Source organism: Condylura cristata, unplaced genomic scaffold (assembly GCF_000260355.1).
Source record: "Condylura cristata isolate star-nosed mole 26May11 unplaced genomic scaffold, ConCri1.0 scaffold00024, whole genome shotgun sequence".
Taxonomy (NCBI): Eukaryota; Metazoa; Chordata; class Mammalia; order Eulipotyphla; family Talpidae; genus Condylura; species Condylura cristata.
In genome coordinates, this window is record NW_004567125.1 from 585,969 (window position 1) to 597,802 (window position 11,834).

The following is an 11,834-nucleotide window of genomic DNA, read 5'->3' on the forward strand; positions in this document are numbered from 1 at the left end:
TTTTTATCTTTATTATTTTGGTTCTAAGGATATATATACACAGCCCAAATAACCAAACTGCCTGCTTTAAATATATGTAGCTTGGGCCCTTCCTGGTGGTACAACGGGTTAAAGCACAGCACTGCACAGCTGGCTGCTGCCTCTTCAATCCGAGTTCGATCCCCGCCAGGGAGGTGACCCCCTGGGCACAGCAGACCTCTCCTGACCCGCCCGCTGCTCCCCTCAGCAGTGTACTTTGAATCTGCCTGTTCTGCTCCCCACTCTGTCTCTGGTGAATCCTCTCACCACCCCTGTACCTCTAGCCTACACCCCAGTTCTGTATGCATGAATAAATAAATCTTTAAAAATAAATAAATACATGTGGCTTATTATAGGTCAATTATACCTTAATAAAACCATCATGTAAACACATTAAAAATACTCATTGAGAAGTATGCATTTGACGTATGCAAATTAGACTTCAGCAAACAGAAGAGAATAGAAAGAAACTGTGCACTTGACTCTGATCCCAGATTGGCATTTCCAGCCCTGCTCAGGCCCCTTGGAGCACTCTCTGCCCCCTCCCCCTCCCCCCTCCCCCCCCCCCCCTCTGTTTGCCAATGCCACTGCCCTCCACACCAGCTCTGATCCCCCAAGTGGATCGTCAAGCAAGAGAAGCAAGACGTCCCCCTCCCCCTCCCCCCTCCACTGCTGGAGTTCTGCAGTTTGGATGTGTTGTTCCAGCTTTAGATAGATATCTCAGTGTGTATCTGAAAGATAATGTGTCTACTGGGAAAAACCTATCCTAGTACCTTTATTATACCTGAAGAGAAAGAAATGTACAATAAAGGAGCTATTTCTGTGGGGGCCCCTGATGGAACCCCGGCTGGTGCACCCCTGCCCTCACCTGGCAGTGCCTTCTATTCTTTCTGAGCCTCAGCTTCTTCATCAATAGCATGGAGACTGGCACTAGTTCCTTGACTAGAGCTGGGGCCTCTGAGCGTGTGCGAGCAGCATACCTTGCTTTACAGCTGGTCGGCCCTGCCGGCCCGAGCCAGGCTCCGCAGGCTGCAGGGAGCCTCACTCCTGCCTGTCCCGGAGGCTGCTTGCTCTGGCTCCCCCTGCATCTGCCCTGGTGGATGAGTGAGTGCCCCGGTCCACTCAGTGCTCTTGTGGGTGGGTCACGTGCCACGGCCCTCTGCTGCCTTTGGAGATCGTCTGAGTGCTAGTCGCTTCTCCAAGCGGAATATATCTGTTTCCGCATTTGGTGGATTCAGTAACAGGTATCACATTGGCAGCCATTTCCCCCCCTGATCTTTTAAATTGGAATGTTTCAGGCACTTGAATTTAACAAGTTGGACCTATTCTGAGACCACCGGGCAGGCTCAGGTCTGGGTGACCTGTCAGGTGGGGGAAGCACAGGCCCAGTGCCAACCAGAGCGGGCCTGCCAGGTCGGGGCTCTGTGGCGAGGGGCAGGCACAGTGTGCAGGCAGGGACCGCCCAGTCCTTGTGTGGGCCTTAAAGCACAGCTGAGATACGCATGTGCCCATGCCGGCCACCCATAGTCCTCCTACCAGAGGTAGAGTCACTAAGCATGGTGATTCATTTCCTCTGGACTTTTATCTAAAAATACATGGATTTCTGATTCTTATTCATGTAGTCACTCAAGACCCAGTTACTGAACATCTGGTGGCACACCCAGCACTCTTCTTGGTGCCGGGGGGAGGTCAGGATGATTTCTTGCCCTCAAGGAGCTTACATTTCCGTGGGTTGACATCATGAATTGTATCATATAGTTGGTGGTGTTTTTGTTCTTTGTAACTGATTTCACAAAGGACACCCGCAGTCCTTGGAATTACTCCCTTTGCAGCCGGCTCTTGGCCTTCAGCTGACAGGGAACAGCTGTCTGTGAAATGTGACTCTTTCAATTGCCCCCTCTCCCACCCATCCCCAGCACAGGCTCCGAGGGGCTGTGGGGAGGCCCTCAGCTGGTCAGGCTCTGGGCTTACCCCATTTTTCTTTGCCTTGCGTGTATAGGGTTTTTCCTCTTTTTGAGTAATTATATTGACCTAATTTGCATTGAGCGACTTATTTAAAATCCTGGTGTAATTTGCAACCCAAGCGTGTCCTTAGATTGCTTTATCACCAAGGGTCTGTGCAGGGGCAGTTGTGTTGTTTTTTTGACAATTTACAAATGCTCAGTATGTTTGGAAACATCAGACCTGAAGCTTAGCGCTTAGAAAGGATGAAGGCCCTTTATTGCGGATTGTATCTGGAAAATTTGGCTCCAAATACAAACAGACACCCAAACAGAAGAGCACAACGAACCCTTTTGTACCCATTACCCAGCTACACTACTTACTTGCTGGTGGCCAGTCTTGTTTTAGCCGGACTTTATCATCTTCCACCCCAACTTAATTTTGAAACAAATCCCAGACGGCCTATCTTACTTCATCCATGAATATTTCAGTGTGTGTCTCTTAAAGATAAGGACCTGTTTTTTTTAAAACACAACCACAATGCCATTATCATATTTCTCCCCCAAGTGGCAAAAATTCAACTAAATTCAACTATCTAGTCCTCAAATTTCCATTTTCCCATAAATGTTACAGTTTTTAAAAAATTATTTTGAATCAGAATCCCAGTAATCACATTGTGATTGGTTTGTATGGCTCGTAGGGGTGTTAAGTCTGATCAGTTCCCCCTTAGCTCTCTCTTTCTTGCAAGTTGAGGATCAGATTTAGGGATTTTTGGGCTAGATTCCTCTCTAGGTGATGGCGTGTGTTTCCATTAGGAGGTCAGAAGGCACCTAATGTATGGATGATGGCAGGTGTTTTTCTTCCCAAACCTTTAAAATTGTAGAATACACATTGTCTTAACAGTTTTCAGTGTGTGGTTCAGTGGTATTAAGTACATTAAGTAGTTGGCTGTAGTTGTGCAGCCATTGACCATCTAGGAGTCTTTTCATCTTGCAAAACAAGTTATACCCATTAATCACTGACTCTCCAGGGCCCTTTCCCTTCGGCCTCTGGCATCTACCATTTTGCTTTCTAGTTCCCTGATTTTGAGTGGCTCATGTAAGCGGAGTCACACGGCATTTGTCTTTTTGTGACTGGCTTATTTTGCTTAGCACAGTAACCTCGAGGTCCCTCCATGTTGCAGCAGGTGTCAGAATGTCCAGCGGTGGAAAGCCTGAGCAATCTACCCTCTGCCTGTGTGTACACCACAGACTGTCCATTCACACGTGGGTGGACACTTGGGTTGCTTACGCATTTCGGCTGTCGTGAATAATGCTGCTGTGAACATGAGTTTACAAATACGGCTTGAGACTTGCTTTCCATTCTTTTTGAATATATGCTGAGAAGTGGAATTGCTGGCTCATGTGGCACTTCTATTTTTGAGACTCTGAGGAACCTCCGTGCTGCTTTCCTCAGTGCTGCTGCACACTTCCACTCCCGTCCACTACGCGCGGGGTCTGATCCCTCACATCTGCACCAACATTTGTTATTTCCTGTGTTTTTTTGGTTGAAGCCCTCCTATAGGTGTGAGGTATTTTATTGTCGTTTTCATTTGCATTTCCCTACTGAGGGCAGTTATTTTTAATAACTTATTGAACTTTATATTTCCTCTCGTGTGCTTCAAGATGGAGGATATGTTTAGTGGGCCACCCAATTATTTCTCAAAACGAAAAGGAAAATACTCTTACAGCATTCACAGTACATGTCATTTGTTCAAAACGTTATATAGATTGCCCCAAATGGCACCCGACTTCTCAGTTAATCACACAGAACTTAAAACCCAGACAGGTTTTGCCATTGCCTGCGGCCTCAAGCCTGCAGGCTCGGGGAGGAAGCCGGGCCCAGCTCCTGGGGCCCAAGGTGAGAGTCTCTGCTGGGCCTGGCGTCCTTGTCCTTCCAGCTCGTCCCCAGCCCCTGGGGCCTCTGAGGGAGACCAGGTGCACAAGCCCTGCGTGTTTGGCTGCACGCGCCCGGCAGTTGTTCCTATTATAGAGTGGTTATTCTTATTTGTCAAGAAACCCAGAACAACTGTTTTTATTCTTCACAGTGGATGCTTATGCACATGACCTTTTGAGAACATATTTCTGGATGCTGTAGAGGCACTGATGTTCATGCAGATTAGCTAAGTTAGATCTTTGTTTCTTTCAACTGAAAATCACCTCTGTTCCTTTAAGATTTTCACGTTGCAGAGTTACTGTGTTTCTCAGGTTGTTAAATGTTTCTTAGTTGTCCCATGTAATTCAGTATATGAGATGACAGAAGAGCCCTTCGGCAGGGAGTGGTGCTCAAGTCTGATGTCAGTTAAACCTGGTCGTCTGCTCAGGGTCTCTGACCTGCGGCGCTGGGTGTGCCCTACACATGGGTGGGGGCGGGGAGGGGCTGACTGTCCAGGGCAGGTAGCCTCGGGCTGTGTCACGCGCAGCCTGGGGGCCCCAGCTTCCCTTTAGCTTTGTATGTAGTCTGTAAACAGGGGTGCTGGTGGCTGTGGGAAGTGTGTGCAAGCATGGAGATGAATGGAGCTGTCTTTGGGATGCCTTGATGGATCATTTATTCACCCACTAAGTTGATCTTTATTGTTGGTGTGGTCAGAGTGGGGCACAGTGCTAGGTTCTTGGGAATGAGTACCCCTGCCCTCGTGGGTCTTCTGTTTTAATGGCTTTAAAGGAAAGCAACTTTGTTTTTGAGAGACCTTGGCAAAGCAGACGATCGTGAAATCCACGGAAGGAAGATTTGGAATGCCGTTTCATGGTCTCCAGACAAAAGAATCATATCAGACCCTTTATTGCAGACATGAACATTTTTTTTAAGGACTCAAATTAAACTAGAGTAGATAAATGAGCAGGCATAGTTGTTTGCTGATCATTCATGGTTGATATAATGAGCAACTCATTAAATTGTTGGTAACAAATGAAATCATGAGAATTTCAACCCTGGAACATTCTGAACAACACAAGCCATGAAAGGCTGAGTTAAAGGTGATCCTACTTTGTCCTCTAAGCATTTGATTGACTTTAAATCTTATAAAGAAGGCACCACTCACTGGGCCTTTGGGGAAATTGCCATATTCTTGTGTATAAAAGTTACATTTGAAGTTTAATGTGATTTGGTTTCCCATGGTGATTATTACTGTGCCCTGCATTACCCAAAGCATTTTTCTTCAGTGTGAAAATTTTACAAAGTGGAGAAGAGAGAACAACAATGGATGGAATGATGCTGGTTCCTTATACAGAGGAGCCTTCCAGAGCACAGATGATGGAACCAGCTCAGTAACACCATCCTGCTAGTCAACGGGGCTTTTGGAATGCTCAGTTTTAACGGCAGACCATTTATTAAGTCTGGCCACCAAGCAGTGAGTCCCATAGTCAAAGTCGCAAAGAAGCTCTGCTTGTCCCCGGGTGACTCTGAGGAGCAACCAGGATTTAGCTGAGTCTAGTGTGCTGAGTATAGTAAACAAAGGTGAGGTGGGTGTGAGGACGGCCAGTAGCACACTGATGAAACAGACCTCCCAAATCCTGTGATGGCATCGCACCACAGAAGCCAGCGCAGCAGGTGCCTCCGCTGACCACCACTTGACCTGCTGCTTTCTGGACCTTCATCTCTGGGTGTCTCTAGAATCACTCAGTTGTGGCTTTAATTCACTTCAGTGTCAAGGCATCAGAAGGTCTAGGCCTGCTCCTCCTCTCTTCCAGCCCCCACTGGCCCTTCCACTGGCAGGCGGTGTCTCCCCCTCCTCGGTCCATCTTGCCTGGTGGACATCGCACAGTGGCTGTAGGCCTGTCACACCTGCAGGGAGCCCCTCCACCGGCCAGGCGGTGGCACGTTCCTGGGAGACATCAGCCATATCCGATTGTGTCGTCTGCGTTACTGTGCAGGAGACCCACGCTGAGCAGCGTGGAGCTCAGAGCTGACGGGCAGTGGGCGCTTTCGCAGCCAAAGGTGGCCGGTCTGACTGCGTCTGAATGGGAGCTGGGAGCATCGGAGGGAGCAAAGGGCTTGCCTGCCAGTCTCAGTGCTCGAGGCCTGACCAGCTGCAGTGGGGCCACACTGATGTGTTGAGAAGACCTGGCTTTGGAGAACCCAGTGGAGAGAAGGCCTGGAGCCTGGACTTGGGGTTTCTGGGGCCTGTGGTCAATCAGTGTCAGAGGCAAGAAGGAGTAAGAGGAATTCTACCCAGGCTGCGGTAGGCATTGTTTGGGGCCAGAGGAGGGAGACCAGAACAAACTCAGGTGCTTTGGGTTATGACAGAAAGGCAAAAAGTAAGTTCTCTGAGGGAGAAGTGGTGTTGTGTGGGGAGAACGGCCTCAGAGGCACTCTGAATAAGAGACAAAGTGGGCCTGGCATGTCTGGGTGCCCAACACGTGAGGTTGAGGGGAAGCCAGAACTGGCCATGGGCCTTCGTAATCTGGGGCTGCTTGTTGCCCCCATGTGGTGAATGAATTTCTTGGGGTTAGAATATAATGGGAAATGAGCCCAAGGCTGAGTGCTGTTGGGGGTGGCACTGCAGTTAGGTGGGAGGGAGAGAAACAGCAGAGAGGGCAGGAAGGGATGGGCATGGCCCAAGGTCGGCCAAGCCCAGGAGGCTAGCTGGCTCCAAAGGTGGTGGTTCCTCTGGGTACATGGGAAGCCTTGGGTTCTGGTGGAGGGTTCTTGGTGTTCTCTCACCTTGAGAAGGTGGGTGAGTTGCCGTTCACGGGGGCGGGCGGGCTCGGCTTGTGGGCAGGCTGTGACTGGAAGAGTACCTTGCTTCGGGTTTCTGATGCCTTCCTGGGCCGCTCTCGCCAGACCTGAACACTCTCGCTTAGACCCCTGCCTTCCCTCCACGTAACCTCACTTCCAACTCTCTTCAGGAAACTGGCTGCCCAGCCAGGAGCGGACTGCCTTCTCCCTTCCCCACGCACCCCCCCCCCCGGAGCCTCCTGGGGAGCTGGGCCCCTTGTCCTGGCACGCCCTCTCTCAGCCCTGCCCTGACGGCCAGGCCCTCGATGGCTGCATCCCCGGGCCTCCTTGGCTGCGTGGCCACTTGCACTGACTGCAGTTTGAGCCCTGCGTCCCCACCCAGGGGCACCTCGGGAGGCCACTTGGGTGCGCGGTGGCCGCGCACAGCTGTGCCATGGCTGTGCTGTCTGCTTCCCGCCAGGCCCAAGGCGGGCGCTGCGGTGCGTGGAGAGGAAGTGTGTTCGCTCAGGCAGAGCTGCTGCTTCCCGGGCCGTCTTTCCTAAGACTGGTCTGCGAACAAGTGGATGAGAGAATCTGGGAAGCCCTGTCAGCTTATTTCTTGAGGGAACCGTGAGAATATGCACTTAAGGGGAAAAAATCACAGTAATCTTGATGAGGCTATAGGACGGGAAATACCTTAACCTTAAGTGGCAAAGCTGGTTTAACAAGATTTTTCTCATGGTGAAGTTTCCATTTTCCCCCTTTAAAGTTGTTCAGATTAAACTATGAGGGTGGTATAGAATTTTGCTTTTTAAAGTTGGTAATGAGTAATTTTAGAATAGATGCTTATGAAGCCTGTAAATTAAAAAGAAAACACACCCTTGCCTACTGCCAGGCACATACCAGCCTTCTTCACATTTCATAGCTGGGCCCACCTGTCTGCCTTGGAGAGCCCAGTGGCTCCTAGGCTGCTGCCCAGAGCAGGGTGGGCTCCCGCTTCTCTCTGGACATTAATTCCTGGCAACCTCCAACCCCTCAGCAGTATAGATGCTTCAGAGCCCCCACCCCACTTTGACTGATTTAGTCTGCACCCCCAGGATTGCAGATTGGGGAGACAGGAGTTAAAGCTCTTCATTCCTCTGACGTCCGCTGTTAGGGACCCTGGAATCAGCAGCAGAAATAGACCTTTCTTGGTCCCCTAGTGAGGACCGAGGGGCTATTCTCAGTTACGTGGTGGCCTTCAAAAGTAAAGGCCTGTTTTGCTTTTTTTTTACACCCAGCAGAGTGGCAGGATTTTATATCTGGTTCCATGCTGTGAGGAGGGGAGCGGGGTGCGGGGTGTGCGCTCTTGGGTCTTGTAGGTGCACCTGCAAGCCTGAGGGGCACCCGATGAGTGGTAGGGTTCCCGCCTAGCTGGGACGGCTGTCCTGGAGATGGCTCGGGCGTGCGTGCCAGGGGGCACGGGTGCAAGGAGGCTCGGGGCAGGACTTGCTCAGTGTGCCCGACAGGAGCAGGAGTCTCGATGGAATGGAAGGCCCCCGGGGGAGTGGCTGTCATCAGTGGGGTTCTAGGTTGAGGCAGGCTCCACGCCACATGTGGGGGCCCCACAAACACCAGGGCAGAAAAGGCCGGCAGAAAGGGGGGGTGTTGTCATTCTATTTATATGGCGTTGGCTATGTAAAATGATACCATATGTTATTCATGGGATCAGAAGGAGCCAGAACGTGTAGGGAGATTTTTTTGGGAACCATATATGCCAAATGTTGCAAAGTATTATTTGGGGGGAGTTAGGGAGAAAATGGGACTGGAAAGGCTATCGTGGGGGTTCCAAAGGCAGGATTTTTTCTCTCTAAAAATGGTAAATATAGAGAATGCTAAAATTTGATGAAGCCCAGCGGTAGATCCATAGGAAGCCGCTCTGGTGGCCGGACTCTGTCGTCACCTGAAGGACAGCGACTGGTCTGCGCACTCGCTGCGCCCCTCAGGCCGGTGTTCCTCTCTCTAGTCGCTTCCGAGTACCAAGGTCAAGGCGGTGCTGGTTGTATTTGTTGAAGCACTTCATGTTCTCTTTTCTTTTAAATCATGGTAGTTAGTGACACATTTCAGATGTCTCTACATCTCAAGAAGGTGATTTTAAGGTGTATGTTTTTGGATTACGCTTTTTGATAGGAAAAAAAAAAATAGATCCTTGCCTTTGTTTCTGTCCAGTAATAGTGGATTTCCTACACAACACAGGACAGGAGGATGGCTGAAGCGAGGAGACCTGGAACACCCCTCATTTCCTCGACTTACACCCTTCGAACATTCAGGACGCATCACAAAACCATCAGCAGTTGAATTTACTACTCTCCAGGCCCATGAGTCTGGAGTGGTCTCAAACTGTCCCTGGAACAGAGCTGTTTCTCCAAGTGAGGCTTTTGGCTTAATTGAATTAGGATTATTGTCGTCAGGACAGGGAGTGAAGTGGTACATTCCTTTCGTGCCAGCGGTGGGGGATGAGACTGAAGCAGGCCGGCGATAGAACGAGATCCTGTGCTTACTCGAGTCTCTCTCTGAGGAAATAAGAGCTTAATATGCCCCATTCAATTAATCCTGACAACATCCTTAAAGGTGAATAGAAGGCAGGTAGTATTATCTCCATTTTACTTAAAACGCAGCTGAAACGTGACGAATCTGAGCTCCCTGGGAGCCCTCAGACTTTCCTCTAAGTTGCAGTCAGGTGCCAGTTACCTCGCAGAGCAGGCGAGGGGGCAGGACAGAGACGGGGAAGGCAGTACTGACGCCGCCGCCTCGCTGCCCGTGCTGTGCGGGCTCGGGATCGACACCCCTGGGTCCCGGCCGTCGTTCTGAGGGTGGCCCAAGTCCCCAGGTCACTTACCCCAAGGCTGGCTCTCAAGCCTTTAGACTCTTTACACTTCTCCAGGAGCGTCGAGCTGGGGTCAGAGAAACCATTGCCATCTGTGGGTGGAGGACGGAGGCTAAACATATTTGAAGCAAAATCGGCAAGCCCAGTTCCGGTGGGTGTGATACATTTGGGCCCTCCCTGGTGGCGCCGTGGGCCAAAGCGCAGCACTGTGCACTGGCCGCAGCCGCTTCAGTGCGATTCGATCCCGGCGACCTCTCCTGTCTTGCTCCCTGCTTCTTCCATCTGCCTGTTCTGCTCCCCACTCTGTCTCTGGTGAATCCTCTCACTGACCCTGCATTTCTGGCCTGTACCCAGCTCTGTATGCATAAAATAAATAAAGCTTAAAAAAAAAAAAAGGCCCTGAAAACACTTTTGCCTAAATAAAATAATTTGGAATCATTGTGTGGAGTCCAGGGCGCTTGCACATAACTCTGCTCACACCTAGGGCTGCCACCTCGGAGCTCCCCAAGCGGGTGCCTCCTGTCGTGGGTCTGTGGGGCCTTTGCCCTGCCTCTCCAACCAGGCCACTGCGGGCCAGGACTAGAGCCTCTCTGAGTTTTGACAGTTCTGCTCGGTGACCGGGAAGGTCAGAAGGGGAAATAAGGCTGATTGGGGCCTGCTGTCTGGGTGTCTCGCCCAGGGCTGGCGTACGTCCCACTCACAGGAAAAGCAGGAGGGGCCAGGAGGCCGCCTTTTTTCGGTGGCAGACCCAGGAGCCAGACCCAACATTCTTTGATCACTCAGTTCATGATCTTTCAGGGAAGTAAGCCGGTGGGCTAATATCTCCGGTGAGGTGATGTTTTTGTTGTTTAAAAGAAATATTGCTAATCTTGTGAAATAAGGCTGTGGACTAGAACTCGGCTGCTTTGAATCAGACAGTGATTTCTCTTATTATAAGCAGAACTCTTTATTAACTGAAAACACTTGGCTGTTAGACGTGGTGTTTAATTGCTGTTAGAATGTATTTTTGTCACACTGCCCTATAATAAGCCAGAGAACTGTTCGTGCCAAACATAGAAGGAAAGAGAAGGGAGGACGGAAGACGACCTGCTCCTCCGGCTCCTCATTTGAGCCCATGGTGTTCTGTTTGCTATTTTGGATCCAGTTTCTGTTTGTCACGTTTACCTTTTAAGGAAAGGGCACCTGATTTGAAGGCTGGTCTGGAGCCCGGCAAGGGGCACCTTTCCAAGGTGCCGAGGGGCGCCTGCCCCTGCGTTTCAGCAGGGTTCTCTGCTCCTGTCTGACCTTAGAGGTTACGTTCATTCCTTAACATTCCTGAAAGAGGACTAACAGTTACTTATTTGACTTTTTTGTTTCCAAAATTAAAATAATCTTATCAGTATTTAAAAAAAAAGTAGTAGAAAGTAAGAAACAACAAAAAAGCATAATGAAGGAAACTGAAAGCACTCATCGGGTTACTTGTTAATATTTGTTCTATGTCCCTCCAGATATTTACTGCTGATGTGACCAGGAAGGTCGGCGAGTGGAAAACTTTAGATACTCTTGATACTGTTCAATACTCTTTTGTAACAGTCATCCCCCATCATAGAGTCTACTTTGCTGTTAGTATCTTCACCGTTAGTTAACTGTTGAAGTTAGACCTTACACAGTATTCCACTGTATGATTTCTCTAGTTAGTATAGCTTTTTTTTTTAACCTTTTTGCTACTTCACACTAAATTGAAATAAGTCTCCTTGCCCTTCCATGTGTTTTTTTCATGGCTTTTTTTTTTTAAATTTTTTATTTTATAATAATTTATTTTTACATCATTTTGTACATTTTTTTTTCCCATCTCAATTGTAATCCCTGCGGGTTTCCCATCACCAAGTCACCCGTGTGCCATCACCATAATCCCGTGCACTTCCCTCCCCACTCCCCCATTTTTGATCCCACTCTCCACTCCACCCCCACAAAATGTCTCTGGTATATGGTTGTTCATTATTTTTGTTATTTTCTCGTCATGGCTTATTTTTAATATTTGATATTTTCTTAGAATAAACTTCTAAAAGTAGAAGTTCTGAACGAATGGGAAGTGTATATTTTAAAATCTTTGCTACATAACCCAAACTTTCCAGAACAGTTGGATTGATGTGTAGCAGTAATTACTTTGAGTTTCTTGTATTACTTATTTCTGAGTAACATGATGTAATCTCATGGTTCAAAAAAAAAAAAAAAAAAAAGGCCATACTGATGATTCGAATACCAACAATAACATCAAACATACAGTTTACTGTGGTTTACAATCTTTGCTACATAACCCAAACTTTCCAGAACA

At 48.9% G+C, this 11,834-nt stretch overlaps 1 protein-coding gene across 4 annotated transcripts in view; it reads left to right on the top strand.

Annotated features, from left to right (window-relative positions):
- CUX1 (cut-like homeobox 1) overlaps positions 1 to 11,834 on the top strand; it is a 313,834-nt gene that overhangs the window by 27,709 nt on the left and 274,291 nt on the right. The gene's annotated exons all lie outside the window — the stretch shown is intronic.